Here is a 19350-nt window from a genome sequence, read left to right as displayed (position 1 = left end):
ATTTTAGCAATAAAAAATTTCAGCAATAAATAAAATAAAATAAAAGTTTTTTAGCAATAAAGTAGTTAGCAATAAAAAATATTTAGCAATTAAGGTCTCTATTTTGTTTTTCCAGCTTTCATGCTATTGCACACTTTACAGACCAGGGTATAGTGTAGACAGCTTTTATACACACTGGGAAACTGAAACATTCATTTGACTTGCTTTATTGCGGTGGTCTGGAACCCAACTTGCAGAATCCCTGAGGTCTGCCTATAAAACTGGGCCCCAAATTTTCTTAAATTGAGGGGCTTATTTTCCATAAAGATCTGGCCTCACATACCATATCATTAGAAGTCATTATCCCCAGAATAGTCCTGTCCACGTGACTACTTTTATCCACACCCGTTGAACCAAAGGATGTGTCTTAAAGCCCAATGTCTGTAGATATTCTATAATATGGGCTAGGGTTCTTAAGAAATAACAAATAGAGACAGAGTTTTTAAAGTCTAAATTTGCTTTCCAGAGGTGCCTGGGTGACTCAGTTGTTAAAGTGTCTGCCTTCGGCTCAGGTCATGATCCCGGGGTCCTGGGATCAAGCCCCACATTGGGCTCTCTGCTCAGAGAGGAGTCTGCTTCTCCTTCTCCCTCTGCCTGCTATGCTCCCTGCTTGTGCGCTCTCTCTCTCTCTGCCAAATAAATACAATCTTAAAAAAAAAATAGATTTGCTTCCTCAACTTGTGACTTTCATTTATCCTTCACACTGTCCAAAAAATAGCCTTCCAGATTCTCCTCTATACTTCCTGCTCCCACCTTCCTCCCCACTAATAGATTACATCACCTCAAGATCCCTCTTTTTGTTTCCCAGACAGCCATTAGTGGGCATAGGCTAATCTTAGACAAAAGTATCAGGTGGCCTCGGACAAGGTAATTCATGTCTCAGAGTCTCAGTTTCACCATCTGTAAACTAGAAATAATAATGGCACCTGCCTTCTAGAGGAGTAAGGAGTAAACGTGACAGAGGAAAAGATAGTGTCTTGCACATAGTACATGCTCAATAAAACACCGACCTAGCTGATGCTGAGATTTATTTCTCTGATTCCAGTTATTTCCCCTACCAGTTCATCAGCAAAACCCATTGGAGGTTCTATCCATGGGGTTTCTAAGGAATGAACTCCTTATTAAATTAGAGCACACGAACAGTCCCTCTTTGTTTGGTTTCTCAATGCTGAACAGAAAACTAAACCATATGAGAAGAGAGCTCAAAAGGACCATTTTCTCATCTGTAAAATGGAGCCTCACAGGCTGTTTCGAGGGCCAGATGAGACATCAGATGTGGATGGTCAAGGTACCAGACAGGGCAGACTTGCTGCTTTTTGCCAGGTCCCTTTTTCTGGGAGGGGGGCTGCCTTCCCTCCCTTCTAGACCAGCTTCCCCTTCATTCTGCACAGCCTCCAGCAGAAGAAGTGGGGAGGCCTGAGGTTCAGAGTCCATGCCAAGGGCCTGTGGGGCCAGGATTACTGGGGAAAACATTCCCGATTATCTGTTTTTCCTCTGCCCAAGAGCAGGCCCAGGCCAGCCACAGTTCCCCAAAATGAAAAGGGGACCCCACTTTCAAGTCCTGGTTCTCTCAGGCTTGCCTTGCTCTTTCCCTCCCTTCCTGAAACCTTTGCTCAAGCCTTGTCACCTTCCTCTTGGGATCCTGGTTCTTCATATACCCTCTCTATTTCCACTCTCTCCCTACTGCTTATTGTTTGTCAAGCACAGAATGGGGGTGCAGATCGGGGAGCACTGACCCGGATGCAAAAGGCCTGGGTTCTCGCCCCAATGCGCACCCCTCCTTCCCTGCCTGACTTCCCACACTCAGCCAGCCCACCTCACAGACGCCCACTCTGATGGGTCCTGGGGACAAATGGTGTCACAACCAGTTATGGTTCCTACCGCCACACAATTCAGTCATCCCGTGCAAGCTGGGAGACCCTGGGTGAGTCCACAGCCCTGACTCTATTTTCTTCCTTCCGCCTTTCTCTGACACCCAGGCATTCTCTGTCCTGCAGTGTCCTGTGGTGGAGCTGTTGGCTGAGGCTGGATGCCACAGAGGTGAGAATGAGCAATTTTTGCTGCAGCTAAAATTAACGTTGAGGGATCACTCAATGCTAATTCCTCCTAGAACTATAAAATACCACTTCCCCACGACTCATTTACCCATTTTCTCTGTTTAAAGCCATAACCAAAAGCAAGCCGCAAATACTTGCTTAAGCGCCATGCAACTCACCAGCGAAATCCCCAAACCACCCACCAGCCAACAACGAAACCAGCTCCTCCCACTATGGAAACCAGCCTTGCAGTGGAGTCTAACCTACTTCCTGTCTCACCCAAGGCTGGGACAGTGGGATGGGATGGCCCATTTTCGCTTGGGGCAGTGTCCTCTGCAGGACCCGTGCTGAAGCTCATCTTGGCAGAGCGAGGCTGTTTTTCCAAGATCATGTTCTCCAGCAGGATAAGGGTTTTCCTCCCATCCTGTGCCGCCTGGGGACCAGGACAGCCCAGGGGCTACTCCGGGAGTTGTATCTGGAGTAGCTTAGGGGGGAGATGGGGGTCATTCAGGCTTGTCCTGAAGCTACATTCGCATGGCAAGCATTCTGCTTTTATTTATGTTTTACGTCATAAATCAATAAAACATAAAAATGTTTTGTAAATAAGTGCTCACACTCCCTCCAAAAATGAGGAAACAAACTGTCCTTATGAAAGGTCATTACCTTAATGTTTTGTTGGGTGACCCGGGCCTTGGAGACTCGGTTGGCTCTTCTGAAGACCACCATCCTGGCGGGGCCGCCATGGAAGCAGTGCTGGGAGAGGCCCCCATGTGTGGCAGGGCCCCGGGGATTAATGCCACCTGGGACAAGGCCATGACCACTCTGGGTTTCAATTTCCCTCCTGTTCCCGCCCAGTCATGACTCTTAAGAATAAAATCACAAGGGGGCACCTGGGTGGCTCAGTGGGTTAAATCTCTGCCTTAGGCTCAGGTCATGATCTCAGGGTCCTGGGATTGAGCCCCGCATCGGGCTCTCTGCTCAGCAGGGAGCCCGCTTCCCTTCCTCTCTCTCTGCCTGCCTCTCTGCCTACATGTGATCTCCATCTGTCAAATAAATAAATAAAAATCTTTAAAAAAAAAAGAGAATAGGGAATTTGGGTAAATTGGAAGGGGAGGTGAACCATGAGAGACTATGGACTCTGAAAAACAGTCTGAGGGGTTTGAAGTGGCGGGGGGGTGGGAGGTTGGGGTACCAGGTGGTGGGTATTATAGAGGGCACAGCTTGCATGGAGCACTGGGTGTGGTGAAAAAATAATGAATACTGTTTTTCTGAAAATAAATAAATTGGAAAAAAAACTGAAAAAAAAAAGAGAATAAAATCACAAAAGGTGACAGGTGTAAAAATCTTCTGTGGGGAAAGAAGATCTGTGTCAATGGAGGGGACTGTCATTGTTTTTTCTGCAATGTGGTCACGGGTCACGGACGGGAATTTGCTTCAGCCACCCAACGTGCTGTGGAACAAGTTTCCCACAAATTCCCATCTGAAATTCCTTCCCCTGCTCTCCCATCCCTGCTTTCCTGGCGGCCCCTGTGACTGGAATCCGTGGCACGCTTTTACTTCGGTCCTGACCTCAGATATCCCTTGGAACCTGCCATGCCAAATCCAGTTCATTTGGACTCCTCTTCTGACCAGAAAATGAGTTTGAGTGTGTCCTCTGAGTTAGGTGGCCAAAGCGGGCTGGGCAGGACCAGGTTTGCTTGTTCTGATTCTGAGCTGGAACTTGCCCAGAGCTAAAGCCTCACTAAGGGCTGAGTCTGGACCCCCATCATGGACCTTAACTTCAGAAGTCTTTCCCAATGGCTTGGTGTTCTGGGGGCATCTGCAGTGACAGTCACAGACACCCTCTTACTTGAAGCAACAAAGAAAACACAGGTGTTGGCCTCTTCAGTCCTGTTCCTGTTGCCTGATGTACACACTTGAGAAGGTTCCAGGAGCATCTAAGAAAACCCAGTGTGTCAGGGCTGGAGGGGTTCCAGAGGGCCTCTAGTGGCCCCCTTTCAGATGAGAATTTGTGATGCCCCAGGAGAAAAGTCACTGCACGTGGATCAGAGATAAGTGTGTGGTTGTGAGGATCTGACCTGCCAGGGTATACCGGGTAGAATGGTGTCCCCCCAGATTCATGTCCAATCAGTATCTGGGAATGTAACCTTCTTTGAAAACAGGGTCTTTGCAGATGTAGTTAGCTAAGGTGAGGTCGCACTGGATGAGGGCGGGATTTGGATCCAATGGCTGCTGTCCTTACAAGAAGGCCACATGAAGGACACACAGAGAGGAGGAGATGGCACATGATGTCGGGGGGGGGGTGTCGGAGGGTGCAGCTGGGAGCCAGGGAGCAGGGATGCAGCAACCTTGGAAGCTGGGGGAGGCAAGGGTTCTCCCCTAGAGTCTTCGGGAGAGGCATGGTCCTGCTGACACCTTGCTTTCAGACTCCTGGTCTCCACGACTGGGGGAGACTATATCTGTTGCTTTAAGTCACCTGTTGGAGTGCTTTGTTTGGGCTGCACTGGGACCCCCAACACACAGACCAAGGCTCCTTATACCCTTTTGCTACAGAATAGCAGCGGGGCTCAACCCACCGTCCCTGAGCTCGGGGCCAGGAGTCCAGCTAGATGGTTTGTGGGCCTTTAACCCTCATTACAAACACATCAAGAATGCATGTGGAGGCTGGGTGGCTCAGTTGTTGAGTGTCTGCCTTCAGCTCAGGTCATGATCCCAGGGTCCTAGGATGGAGCCCCACATCAGGCTTCCTGCTCAGCAGGAAGCCCGTTTCTCCCCCTCCCACTCCCCCAGCTTGTGTTCCCTCTCTTGTTATGTGTTTCTCTCTGTCAAATAAATAAATAAAATCCTTAAAAAAAAAAAAAAGAAAGAGAGAAAGAGTATATGTGGAATTTAAGAAACAAAACAGAGGAGCATAAGGGAAGGGAGGGAAAAATAAAACAAGATGAAATCAGAGAGGGAGGCAAACCATAAGAGACCCTTAATTGTTGGAAAAAAACTGAGGGTTGCTGGAGGGGAGGGGGATGGAGGGAAGGGCTAACTGGGTGATGGACATGAAGGAGCGCACAAGAAGTAATGAGCACTGGGTGTTAAACGCAACTGATGAACCACTGACCTCTACCTCTGAAACTGATAATATACTAGATGTTCATTAATTGAATTTAAATTTAAAAAAAAAGAATGTGATTCTCATAGCAGCTCTAGAAAGTAGAGTGCTTCTCTTTCTTCATTATTGTAATTTTGATAAGTAATGGAGTCCCATGACACAAAGAGCTGCCAAAGGGTTTGATACTCTGTGAAAAGTGTCCTTCCCAGCCCACCCAGTGCTCCCCTCTGGGGTGACTGCTGTTCCTACATTCTTGCAGAACCTTCCAGAGCTACTCTACAGGCAAGCCTGCAAATTAGCTAAAATACTCTCCTCCACCAGGACATACACATACCCACCTTTTGAAAACACAAATTGCAGTATTCTATGCAGTTGGCTCAGTGTCTTACTTGTCACATATCAATGTGTCCTAGGTCCACACGGCACTTCTGTCCTGTCTCAGCAACACTGGATCCAGACGAGCCTCCCAACTCCCTGAAATGTTTCCACTCTGGGGCCCCTCCTTCTCCTGGCCTTCCTTTGCCCTAATTGTCCATCCTTGGTAGGGCCCTTTGCCTGCCCCCCCCCTTTGTCTTTCCTCATCTAGGTGTTGGTGACTCTCCGGCCATTGCTGAGCCCTCTCCTCACACATCCTCTCACTCTCTTCCAAAGCCACCACCCCCCTAAAGCCCTACAGGCATAGATTCATATGTGGAAATCCTAATGTCCCATGGAATGGTATCAGGAAGTGAGGCCTTTGGGAGGCAATGAGGTCATGAGGTGGAGCCCTCATGAATGAGATTAGTGCCCTTACAACAAGGGCCCAAGAGAGCTCCCTGCCCTTCCTCCTTGTGGGCATACAGTGAGGAGAGGGTTGTCTCTGAATTAGGAAGCAGGTCCTCACAAGACACCAAATCTACCAGTACCTCTATCTTGGACTCTGAGCCTCCAGAACCATGAGATGTAAGTGTTGTGTAAGTACCCAGTCTATGGCATTTTAATTACAACATTCCAATAACCTAAAACAGAAAGTAAGCTCTCCCTTACTTGTCACTGGCTCTCACATACCCATCTCCAGATTAGAACTCTCATGGGTCCAGTCTGCAGAGTCATTTTACCCTCCTTTGGCTGTCTCACCAATATCTCAGTACTTACACGATTAATCAGAAATCTTGATCCCCAAACCATCCTCTCTACCTGTCCTCCATAACAGTAAGTGGCATCATTGGTGCTGACTTGCTCAGGTGAACACCCCCACTAACACACGTACATACCTACACCATCCTCAATCCATTAACAAGTCCTGGGGATTCAACCCCTCATGAGAACGCTTGACTCTAGCCACTTCTCCCCACCTCCACTGCATCACTGTGTCTCTTGGGGTTCACAGCAGCCTCCTGACTAGTCTTCTCACTTCCCTTCTTAACCACCACACAACCCCCACCCAACTCCATACTGTAGCCGGGGTGATCATCGTAACACTCCAATGGCTGCCTAGTGCTTTAGAACACAATCTGAATTCCTTCTCTGACTAGCAAGCCCTATGGGATAGGACTCCTGCCTATCTTGCCAGCCTTGCCTGGCCTCACTGGTCTTCCTTCAGTTTCTTGACAGCACCAAGCTTTTCCTGGCCCCAAGGCCTTTGCATATATACTCTTCACCTGGCAGGCCTTTGCCCTGGTAAGCTCCTCTTCCTTTGAGGCTCAACTGAATTGTCACTTCTCAGTGAGGATCTCCTTCACTCCCTTGTTATTCTCCAAGCCAGCTCATGATTTGTTTTCTTACAACACTCATGGCCGCGATTGTGATTATGTTGACATAAATTTGATTTTCTACCCTACCTCCTCACATGTAAACTCCATGATGGCAAGGGCTATGTCTCTCTCATTCACTACTGTATCCCTAGAGCCTAGAACCCTGTTGGACACATACTAGTTTCTTTTTTTTTTCTTCTTTTTTAAGTTGGCTCCATGCTGTATATGGACTTGAACTCACAACCCTGAGATCAAGACCCAGGCTGAGGTCAAGAGTTGGATGCTTAACTGATTAAGCCACCCAGGTGCCCAAACATATATAGGTTTTTTGTTGTTGTTTTTAAAAGATTTTATTTATTTATTTGACAGAGAGATAGAGAGAGAGAGCACAAGTAGGCATAGTGGCAGGCAGAGGGAGAGGGAGAAGCTGAGCAGGGAGCCCGATGTGGGGCTCAATCCCAGGACCCTGGGATCAGGACATGACCGAAAGCAGCCTTTTAACTGACTGAACCACCCAGGCGCCCCCATATATAGGTTTTTTAAGAAAGGGCCATTGAAGAAATAAATGAATCCCATTTCTTTCACCACAGATGGAGAAACTGAGGGTTATAATTGTTGGACAGTCTTCCCAAGGCCACACAGCAAATAAGTATCAGAAGCCAGAATTTGGCACCAAGCAGTCTGAATCTGGAGATGATATTTATAGGCAAGAATTTGTAATGGGGGTGAATTGTCACTGGGTACATTCAGGCATTACCTACCAACAGAAAAGGAATAGAATCCCACACTCTTTTTCTCCTCTTGGGGGCACCATGAAAAGCTCCATATTTTAGTACTGAATGGGGCTAAGGAAATGGGAGGGGGTTGATGGTGAGGCTTAAGGGCCTGAGGTTTTGTCAGGACTGCGGACAGGGCAGGCAAAACACCCGTCCTCAAGCTTTCCACGGTGTCCTTGCAGTGGGAACCAGACCTCTCCAAAGACTCAGGTCTCCCTGAAAGTGCATCTGTTAGGGAAGGAAGGTTGGGGAGCTGGGATGTTGTTCTTAGAGCAATTTACAGTCTGCTTTTAGAACTGCTGCCTCTGCTGTGAGTAAGAGAGACTGTTTCAGGATTGGTCTTGCGGAAGTCTGGAGCCTTCGACATATTCGGCTCTTTCTTTCTCCTTGAAAGAAGTTCAACCTCTGTTAAGCAACTTCATTGTCACAGGGAACTACCGAAGGCAAGGAGCAGGGGCCGGGAAAACCCTGGCCGTACTAGAGAGTGATCCCTCCAACTGCACCGACCGGAAGTGTTGGATTGTTGCCGCCATTTCTCTGGCAGGAGAGGCAGACCAGGGAGACATTTCTCCTGAGGCCCAGCAGACAGGAAGTGCACTGTGTGCTAGGAAGCGCATTTCTTCCTTCCTGTCTTCCCTGCTCTTGTACAGAAAAATTTCATAAGCATATCCCTTCTCCGTTAAGGGCTGGGGGTGGGGGCGGTGAAGACAGGGAAACAGAGGTGTTCCTACATCTTTTTTGTTTCCTTTAAATTATTTTTGAAATATGAAATACAGAAAATGGCACCTATCATAAGTATCTGGGATTAGACTACTGTACACCAACTATTTACTTCTCTCCCTGGCCTCCAAGAGAGGAGCATATTTCCCCATTCCACTGATGTCGGGCTTGGCTGTGCAACTTGCTTTAACCAAGGGAATGTAGGCAACAGAAGATACTAATTCCTAGCCTGGAGCTTAAGAGACATGTGTATTTCCTTCTGCTTGTCTTGGGCTCCTTTCACCATAAGAGAACATGCCTTGAGTAGCTGCCAGTTAAAGGAAGATGAAGGCATGAGGAGCAGCCATACAATTATCCCACAGCTTACAGCCAAGGCCAGGTCAGTCCCAACTGGAACCCTACCCGTAAACCAGTGAATAGGAAATGAATGCTGTCTACCACTGGGTTTGAGGGTACAGCCACCTAATGTCTTAAGTGCACAGCTCAATGAGTTTTCACAAACTAAACATACCATTGCAACAAGTACGTAGATCAATAAGCAGAACATCACTACCCCTGAAAAGTCCAACCTGCCTGGTACCCCATTCCAATTGCTGTGCCCCTCTCTAGGTAATTACTAACCTGATTTCTAATAGCAGAGAGGAATTATGTCTGTTTTCTTACTTTAAATAAAGAAAACATGCAGAATATACTCATTTGTGTGTAACTTCTTTTACTCACCATCACATGTGTATGGTTGATCCATATATTGTTGTATGTGGTTGTAGTTCATGTATTCTCATTGTTATTTTATGATTTTCCCATTCTGTTGTTATGTGCATTTGGGTTGTTTTTGTTTTTAGGTGTCATGAACGGTGTTGCTATGAATATTCTTGTACATGTCTTTTGGTGAATATATATATATTTTTTTTTCTGTTGGATCTATATTAGAAGTGAAATTATACAATAATTCAATATTATACTTAATTATACAATTAATTATATAATAATACAATATCTGGCTTTAGTAGATACCACCAACAGTTTCCCAAAGTAATTGTATCAATTTAACTACTCACGGTTTCTGAGAATTCTGGTTGCTCCACATCCTTACCAATACTTGGTATTCCCCATTTTTTAAAAATTTGGTCATTCTTTTGGGTATGTAGTCAGATTGCATGTTGGTTTTAATTTACATTTGCCTGATGACTAATAACTCCTTTTTCATATGTTTATCAATCATACGAATATTCTCTTTTGTGAAGTATCTATTCAAATCTTTTATCCATTTTCTACAGGGATTTCTGCCTTTTGCAAAAGCCCTTTACATATTCTGGATATCAGTCCTATATGTATTATAAATATCTTCTTCCACTTCATAGGTTCCCTTTTTACTTTCCCAATAGTGTCCTTTCATGTGCAGAAGTTCTTAATTTTAATATGCTCCAATTTCTCAATTTTATTATTTACGGTTAGTGACTTTTTTGCCCTGTGTAAGGGATTGTTACCTACTCCAAGATCATGAAGATGTTCTTCCATGTTTTGTTCTAAATGCTTTATTGATCCAAAACTCAAGTGGGATTGATTTATGTTTGCAGTGATAGGTAAGGATTAAAATACTTTCTTTTCCCTGTATGAGTATCCAGTCGGCCCAGAACCATTCAACTGAAAAGGCCATCCTTTCCCGCACTGCACCACAGTGTCACTATTTGCTTTTTATGTGGGAATTGAGGTTTTTATTTAGTTTAGAGAACATGCTTTCAAGCTAGACAAACTAGATTCACATCCCAGCTTTCATATCTTAGCTGTGGATTTGAGGTACGTTATTTCCTATCTCTGAGTCTCAGTTTCCTTACATGTATTTGAAAATAATGAAGTTTTTCATTTCAGGGTCTTACAGAAATCAAAAAAGAAAACGCATGGAAAGTATTTAGTGCTCTGCCTGGGAGGAAGTGTTCAATACATATCTGCTGTTACTATTTCCATTGACTACTGCCATATTCCTGACGCTAACAGATCCAAGTCAAATGGGATTTTTCTGATCTGGGAAACAGATCAGCCTGTGCTCAGTTCTGTTTCCAAGTGTCTGTGAGACCTGATACAGACCAGCCGACCACTCCAAGTTCATTTTGTGTTCCCCTCTGTGCTCCCTAACCGGATTCCGGCACTCTCCATTCAAGGACCCTTCCTATTTCCAGTCTTGGCTTTCCTGGACTCTCTCTGAAATTAACAAAGTCCCTGCAATATTTACTCCCTTCTATTCTACTTCACTGCTGCTCTGTCTTTGAAGTCACAGACCCAGCTTCCCTAGTGAGCTAACATCACTGAACATACTTTTCTGATTTGTTTGTGACACCCAACCAGCTGTTGGCCTATCCAGCAGAGAACCAAAAGACATTCTTTTAGAACAACATCCTGTCTTTGTGAAATTGCTTTGTAGAGAAACAGCTGTGAAAGAAGGCTGCTTGGCCCATGTCTGTGGCAGTGAAATTTTAACCTAATGCAAAGCATAGATGAAATAAACATCAGATATTTCACATCAACCTAGTTAGAGTTATGTGATCTGGCTTATTAAAAATGTCTTTTTAGCCCTTCACATTAGCAAGTGGACTTACTGCTCCTGCTGAACCTGGAATGATTAGATTGGAAATGAATTCTCTGGGGTTTGGCTTCTGTCTATGGAAATGTCAACCATTTATTCACATTTTAAGAAAGCGGCAAATGTCACCGTTTGAGATTTTCAAAGTTCAGGTTAAGTGTTTTTCTGGAGAGGTGTAACCAAAATGGTCTTCTCTTCTATAATCTGCATGAAATACATTGCTCAAGCCAGGGTATGTGTCTCCTTGACATAATGTTTGTGTATTGGGCCCATCCACACATGTGAAATACTGAATTGTGCCGGGTCCTCTGCTAGGGGCACAGGGTAAAAGGATTAAAATCCTTTTGCTTAATCAGGAACATTTAACTCATAATATTTTATGAGATGGGCAGGTATTTCCAGAACCAAAGTTGGTATTGTTTTTAAACTTCTTCATGTTATGCCTGTTCTTATACTCCAAATTTCGAAGACATTTGTCCCAGCCTGCCACCTTTGGGACTAGTCTGCCTTGGTGACAACTGTGTACTTTTCTCAATTTAGCTCCCAGTTCTCAATTTAGCTTGATACTTGACCTTTTCTAGTCTGATTATCACTAGGATCCATCTATTTAGTCCCTGCCTTTATTTCAAGGATATATAAGTCAGTGTCCAAGGTCTGTTTGGTAGAGTTACCTGAAATCTGCAGCAGGGTGTAAACATTGACCTTGGAGATATTTAGAAATGGTATCTCTTTCAATGGAATGAGCACTTATTGGGATATTGAAGACAGCTCATTTTACTTTCTTCACTGGAAAAAAGTTGTGCATATGTATCAAATTGTAAAGATCTTCCTGCCATATATGGGTTACATATCTGTGACATTGACTCATCAATGAATTCATGAAACAGAATTTTGTGTTTTCCAAAATACTTCTGCCATATCTGGTTCTTCACACAAAATATTTTTGTATGTGCTCTCAAGACCAGGACTTTTCTTTCTTTTTCTTTTCTTTTTTTTTTTTTTGTGTGTGAGAGAGAGAGAGAGAGAGACAGTGCAAGAGAGAGTGAGCAGAGAGGGTGATGCGTGCTCCCTACTGAATGAGGAGCCGGTGCAGGACTCCGTCCCGAGACCCTGCAATCATAACCGGAGCTGAAGGCAGATGTTTAATTGACTGAGCCACCCAAGCGTCCCATAAGCTTTCTAAGTGAGCACCTATTAGTAAAACCAATTTGAATATCCCCTTTCAAGAACTTTCATTTGTTTGCTTGTTTATCAGTTATAGCCACAAAGAGACGTGGAGTAAGGAATGCCAGATTCTAAAGAAATCTGTTAAACAAGTTCAAGGGAGACCTAACGACAGCAAGACTTGTCCAGAGTTCCCCAGACTCCTGGCCTAGATAAGTTGGGCCTACACACTTCCAAGAAGTTATTGAGGTCAGGGAATTCATCAAAGTGGAAAGGTCTTCTGCTTTGTTTTCCCCTCTGCTCTCCGGAGGCATCTTCTGTACTCTAAGCCAAGGGAGGGAACTTTGGGAGAACCATTCAAAAAGATGAGAAGTATCAGCAAGAAAGGAAGATATGGAACCCACTCTCTGACCTAAGGCTTGCTGAGCTCCTGCGGGGAGTCCTCTCACAGGGGAACATTGTGACATGAGTTTCTGGAGAGAAACTAAAGCACATTGCGAGGTGAGCATAAGGACTGGAGCTTACCGAGCACCCAGACAAGCACGAAGGTGGGAGGCCAGCTGGGGCTGCCTGTGATGGGCAAGGAGAGAGGCAGAGCTGGGTGCAGCCTCAGCTGACACATACTGGCTGGGCACAAGAACCCAGAGGACCCTCAGCTACGGAATATCTGGAGGAACACCTCCCAAGAAGGTGGTTTGGGGACTAATGAAATCCCAGTGGTAAAAATGAGATCTATAGGAGCTAAGAAAGGGGTTTTGCAAGAGGTCGTTCAGAGAGCACACTGCTAGTGACAGAGAGAGTGAGTGCAGTGTGTGGGTCTCCCTGTGGGGGCAGGGCAGGGGAGGGAGGGTCATCTCCAAATAATGCACACAGGTGTCCCGTGAAACAGACAGGGTTTTGTGGAGGCCTAGCGCAGCACAAGTCGCCAGCAGTCAGATTAAAACAGCAGAAGTAGTCACCTGCTGCAGGTCCTCAAGCCACGAATCAGGCCTGAAACAGGGGAAAGAAAGATTAGTTAATTGGATAGGAGTTTAAAGTTCTGATTTAGGCTGGGCTCAAGTTGAGGTCGAGCGCTGAAAATGATGGAAAAGCTGAGGGATTGTTCTAAAATGTGATCGAGAATGGAAAATGGAGATCCAACAAAGGCCGGTGAAGGCAGCAGCGGGAGGACAACGAAGCTCTTTCCTGCTGGTAGTTCATTGAGATCAGCCACTCAGTAAAGTGGTTATTACATCTGCGAACCTGGAATTCCCCCCTAACTCTCTCTTTCTTCCTCATTCTTTCCTCCTTCCCTCCCTCCTTCCCTTTCTCCCTTCCTTCTTCCTTCCTTCCTTCCTCTCCTTCCTTCTTTCCTTCTCTCCCCTTCTTTCCTTCCTTCCTTGTTTCCTTCCTCCCTTCCTCTCCTTCTTCCTTCCTCCTTCCTTCTCTCCCCCTTCCTTCCTTCCACCTTTCTTCCTTCCTTCTTTCTTTCCTCCCTCCCTCCTATCTCTCCTTTTTTATCTTGGCAAAAATATATGCAGATGGAAGTCCTAATATTTCCTCTTATGCCCTAATAGCTTGTCTCACAGAGCCCCAGAGTGAGAAGTCACTTGGAAGCCAGTGCCACACACCTGGTATGTTCAACAGGAACTCAACCTGACCCTCAAGGAGATGAAGGCCTCTGGAGACCAAGTGGCCTACCCCTCTCAAAGCCAATGTTCAGGAAATGCACCATCATCCACTTCCAAGCCGCCTAGACTGATTGCCCACTCATTCATCCCACATGTGTTTCCTGCCGGCTCCCAAGTGTCAGGCTCTGCGCTTGGCTCTGGTACCTCAGTGGTAAGTAAAGCAGACAAGTCAGCTGCCCTTGAGAAGCTTATAATCTAAACGCACTATAAATATGTAAACGTATATTTACATGTCATGTAAATTGTAAATTGTAAATGTCATGTAAATTGTAGTGGCAGTAAAAATGACAAGAAAAAGAGGAAGTCCTGGAGTACAGGAATGAAGGCTTGTGTGTGTGTGTGTGTGTGTGCGTGTACACGTGCACTTTGATAGGGGGGCAATCCACTGGCAAATCCTTACTTAACTACTCTAGCAACTGAAAATTACCAAAAGGAAAACCAGAAATTATTAAGCATTAAATTGGACCTTTTTATTTTAGAGAAGAGTGTTCTTGGAAGGGAAAGGTGGGTGATTGAGAATGTGTATTTGTGCATTCACTTAAAAGATCATTTTTCCTGATAAATGTTTGCTGAGAATCTGCACTGAGTAAGGAATCATGCTAGGTAGTACCGTGCTGAGAGACTGACTAGTTAAGTCTGGATCAGAAGTCTATGCATATCGGATCACCGGGAAGCTCTGACCCGTCTAGAACAGCAGAGTGGTGCGTGCACATGCAGCTGCCTGACCCTGACCTGTCTGGGCTGGGAACAGACCCGGTAGGGCAGAAAGTGCCACAAAGGATGTCACAAGGAATCATTTAGATTTCTCTTCGAGACAAACAACCGTAAGACACAAAGCTTCAGTGATGGACCACTTTCCTCTTGGCTCTTTTGCTTTCCAGCTCTTGGTCTAAGACATGAATAATAATTCTGCAGATGCCCTTATACATGATTTCATACATGATTTTAATCTCATCACAGTCACATGATGTAGGCATCAATATCTTCATTTCACAGATGAGGAAGCTGGGACCTAGGCTAGTCAAGCCCTTTGCCCACATTCCATGCAGCCTAGTTTCTGATGCATATTTGTCCCAGTGCAATCCTGTGCTTTTTTCCCCCACATACACCGCAATGCCTCCAACTGGACCCTAGACTTTGGGAATCTCGAGGACTGAGACCACGTCTCATTCATTCCCGTGGACTCCAAAGCTTAGAATTGTGAGGAATGTAGTTATTTATTTATTTAATTATTTATCTATTTTTAATTAAATTTTTTTTTTGGTGTTCCAAGATTCATTGCTTATGCACCACACCCAGTGCGCCATGCAATATGTGCCCTCCTTAATACCCACCATCAGGCTTACCTATTCCCCCACCCCCATCCCTCCAAAACCCTCAATTTGTTTCTCAGAGTCCACAGTCTCTCATACTTCATCTCCCGCTCTGATTTACCCCAATTCACTTTTTCTTTCCTTCTCCTAATGTCCTCAGTGTTATTCCTTATGCTTCACAGGTAAATGAAACCATATGATAATTGACTCTCTCTGCTTGACTTATGTGAACATTGGGGTACAGATGGTCCTTCTTTTCACTATCTCTATATCTTTGGGTAAATACCCAGTAGTACAATTGCAGGGTCATAGGGTAGCTCTATCCTTAATTTCTTAAGGAATCTCTACACCGTTTTCCACAGTGGCTGTACCAACATGAATTCCCACCAACCTTTCTCCACATCTCCAACACTTGTTTCCTGTCTTGTTCATTTTGGCCATTCTAACCGGTGTAAGATGGTATCTCAATGTGGTTTTGATTTGAATCTCCCTGATGGCTAATGATAATGAACACTTTTTCATGTGTCTGTTAGCCACTTGCATGGCTTCTTTGGAGAAGTGTCTGTTCATGTCTTCTACCCATTTTTTGACGTGATTATCTGTTTTGTGAGTGTTGAGTTTGAGGAGTTCTTTATAGATCTTGGATATCAGCCCTTTGTCTGTACTGTCATTTGCAAATATCTTCTCTCATTCTGTGGGCTGCCTCTTAATTTTGTTGACTGTTTCCTTTGCTGTGTAGAAGCTTTTGATCTTAATGAAGTCCCAGAAGTTCATTTTCACTTTTGTTTCCTTCGCCTTTGGAGAGATGTCTTGAAAGAAGTTGCTGTGGCCAGTGTCGAAGAGGTTACTGCCTATGTTCTTCTCCAGGAGACTGTCTTTTTTCCACTAGATATTATTTCCCTCTTTGTTGAAGATTATTTTACCACAGAGTTGCAGGTCCATATCTGGGCTCTCTATTCATTTATCCATCCAAAAATATATTTACTGAGCACCATTTAAGGGCCAGGACCTGTGTCCTATGGTCATTGAATGTTTGAGATATGGAAGAGGGAAGGGAAAGAGAAAAGGGGAAAACATATCCAAGGGCAACAGTGGGATGCACAGTGGGTCTCAGGAGGGAGAGCCCGAGGACCCTGGGCTGGATGAGCTGCAGTAGGGGAGGGCGGAAAAGAGTCCTCCAGCAGGAACCAAGCCCTGGATATTGGTGCTTTGCTACATGTCATTGCCTCTCTGAGCTTCAGTTTTTACAGAACTTTCCAGTGTTCCTCAGGTGGTTTTTCAACAGGTGATTGTGAAAGCTTTGTAAAAGGAACAAACCATGTGCCCGACCACTCCTTTCACACCTTTCATGTCTGTGATTTTTACACGATTTGAATGAGTCCATGGAAGGAATGACTTTTTTCCCATGGAGTGAGATTAATATCTGAAGTTTGCTTTTTATACGTATGGAATTGAGTACTTACTGTGTGCAAGGCACTAACATGTCAAATGTTGACTGATTAGATGGGTACATGTACTGGAAAGAAATCTGAACTCAAATAAAAAACCCCAGGTTCTAAACCTCATTAATGAATAATTTGCTGTGTGACTCTGAGCAAGTCACTCTCTTCTCTGGGCCTTAGAGATGCTGATCATTAAATCAGATGCATGAAGGGCTGGGAGGGGGCAAGGGCTGTTGATGTCTTCAAAACATTCTCCAGGCGATTCAGCTGTATAGCTAGGATCCAGAACTACTTGTTTATTGAAACCAGGTATCTAAGCTCCAAGGCTCCTCGCACAAGTACCTGACACCCAGGAAATAAGAGAAATATTGGTGCTGTTGTTTCTAATGAAATAATTATGGAGGAAAGCAGAAAGTAAATGGCAGATTTAGAAGGGACAGAAACATGGTGAACTCATGTTGAACATTTCAACATCAAGGGATGATTATTATCTCCACCTGATATCTCTGGACCTCTATTTTCTACCTGTAAAAAAAAATGGAGAATCTCTAAGTCCTGGCAAACTCCCAGACTTCCCTGCTCAGTAAATAAATAAGTAAATAGCCCCGCTTTGTGGCTTTTCTCCTGTGGAATACTCCCATCATGTCCAATCTTTACTTACCCCTGATTTCACAGTGGTTCTGAAAATTCCTGGATATTTATCAACGGCTGTCCTGAGCCTGTCCCAGTCAGCTCAGGGGAGATGAAGGAGAAGCATACATGACATGCTCAGGGCAGGGGAAACTGACATGTATCAGCTATTATCACTATCATTATGGTTATTGTTAATATTGTTATTTTTCTTACTCTTATTTTGCTAATAGGAGTTTGTTTGCTCCACCAGGACTCAGAGATGCTGGGGGATAGGATTTTTTTCAGTGCTCTAAGTGGTAGCCTGGTAGCCCTTGACCCCTATGCAGGCTTCTAATGCAATCTGCTTTGTAATCCAGAGACCATTTAACAGAAATAAATCACATTTTATGAGAATTCATAGTGTCTGAAGTATTTTCATGTTTTTTTTTTTTCTCCTCTTTTGAGACTCATGATAACCTGATGGGGTAGGTAGGTCTCTCCATTTTGCGGATGAAAAACCAAGGTTCAGAGACAGCATGTCGTACCAGGGTCACACGGGGTCGCATAGTGACATCAGTGATGGAGCTGGCTCCCAGAAAGCCCCGTGCTCTTGACCCTACAGTGATTGCCTCTTCATTTCTAGGAGGCACTTAGGCGGGACACACGGTTTCCCTGGACCAGAGACCTGACCTACCCTGGGAGAGAGGGAGGGAGGGGAGGAGGAGACCAGATGATCTCATCTACTCTAAATGGAAGCCCACAACACTCACAGGAGATGGGAGCTTAATAGGAACCCATTTAATTGTGTAGATACCTTCCGTGAGCATTTTCAAGGAAGGCATCTCCAGAGGGAAAGATTACTAATTCATGATAGGGACAAAGTGGACCCATCTCTCACTTTTAATGTGAGCTTGAGTTACTGCGATAATTAAGTTTGGCTGTGAGAGTATTAAGCTGTGTAGCATGAGAAACCCTGTTATCTGCAAACCAGCAAACACAGTTTAATGGAATGGGTATGTGTGAGTGCATATTAAGGACAGGCTGGGGAGGACTCCCGTGACATTATGGGGATTGGTATCTGCTAAGTGGGGCAGTTACTGGGCCTTCCCAAATGCCTTTCTCAGGCAAAAAGCCTCTCCCTACTGAAAAGGCAATGACTAAGTCTCTAGGGAAAGTCCTCCCTTCTGTATTCTGGGGATTAGCGAGAAGGGGTGCAGGAGAAGGAAGGCACACATGAGGTTTTACATTTGTCACTTGCCCTGCTTAGTGTGGATTCCCCGACATGGAGGGTGGGTTGGGGAGTGATTCTCCTACATTTTCTTCCCCAGTCCTTGGTAACTTGAATGTTTGCAGGAGGACTTAGAAGGAAAGTGATCTCTCTGTGGCCCCACAAGGAATAGAGCAAAGGATCTATTTGGAGGCTGAGCGCCCTGCTAGGCTGACCACAGGAGAGCTGGCTCCAGATTTTTCTGTTTCCAGGGAAACCCCCAACACATCAACACACATGAAGTGCCTGTTTGTTGACAAACAACATTAAGAGAGACCCTTCCAAGTGGAGTGTCAATTTTTTTTATTAATAGAGTTTTACTAATATTATAAAATCGGTAATCACAAATGACTTGCTTCTAGACCTTTGTTGTTTTGTCTAATATGGCCCAGAAAGAGCCATACCAGTGCCCAGGGGAAAAGCGGGCTCCAGGGAGCCTCTGTGTCCCAGGCAGCTTTGGAACAAACTGTGGATTCTGGGGCCGCGGAGGATCTGTTTCGTGGCTCTGGCGCAGTAGGCTCCAAACGCTCTCTGGGCTTAAACTCTCCAGGTGATGTGCTCCAAAGAACCGTGTTTTGAGATGCTCCCCTTTTCTCAGGCTGATGGCCTCATCAGGACATGTCCCACCTGGGCAAGTCCCTCTTGGGTTTGGAGCCCAGATATGAGGACCCCCGCTTTTGTCGAGCAGTTCCTAGGCACCTGCTGCCACCGCAGGTGTTTTCTCATTATTAGCTCCGTTCTTCATTATAACCACCAGTGCAAGGTACCTACCGTCACCCACTTTTTACAGGAGAAGCAAGATGCCCAGGGTGGTCAGCCTAGAAGTCACCAGAAGACAGTGGATTGGTATCTCACGTGGCTTGCCTGGCTCCTCTAAGCCCTGTGTTTCAGGAATGG

The sequence above is a fragment of the Neovison vison genome, chromosome 6 (genome assembly GCF_020171115.1).
Source record: "Neovison vison isolate M4711 chromosome 6, ASM_NN_V1, whole genome shotgun sequence".
NCBI classification, from domain to species: domain Eukaryota; kingdom Metazoa; phylum Chordata; class Mammalia; order Carnivora; family Mustelidae; genus Neogale; species Neogale vison.
This window is presented reverse-complemented; position numbering follows the sequence as displayed.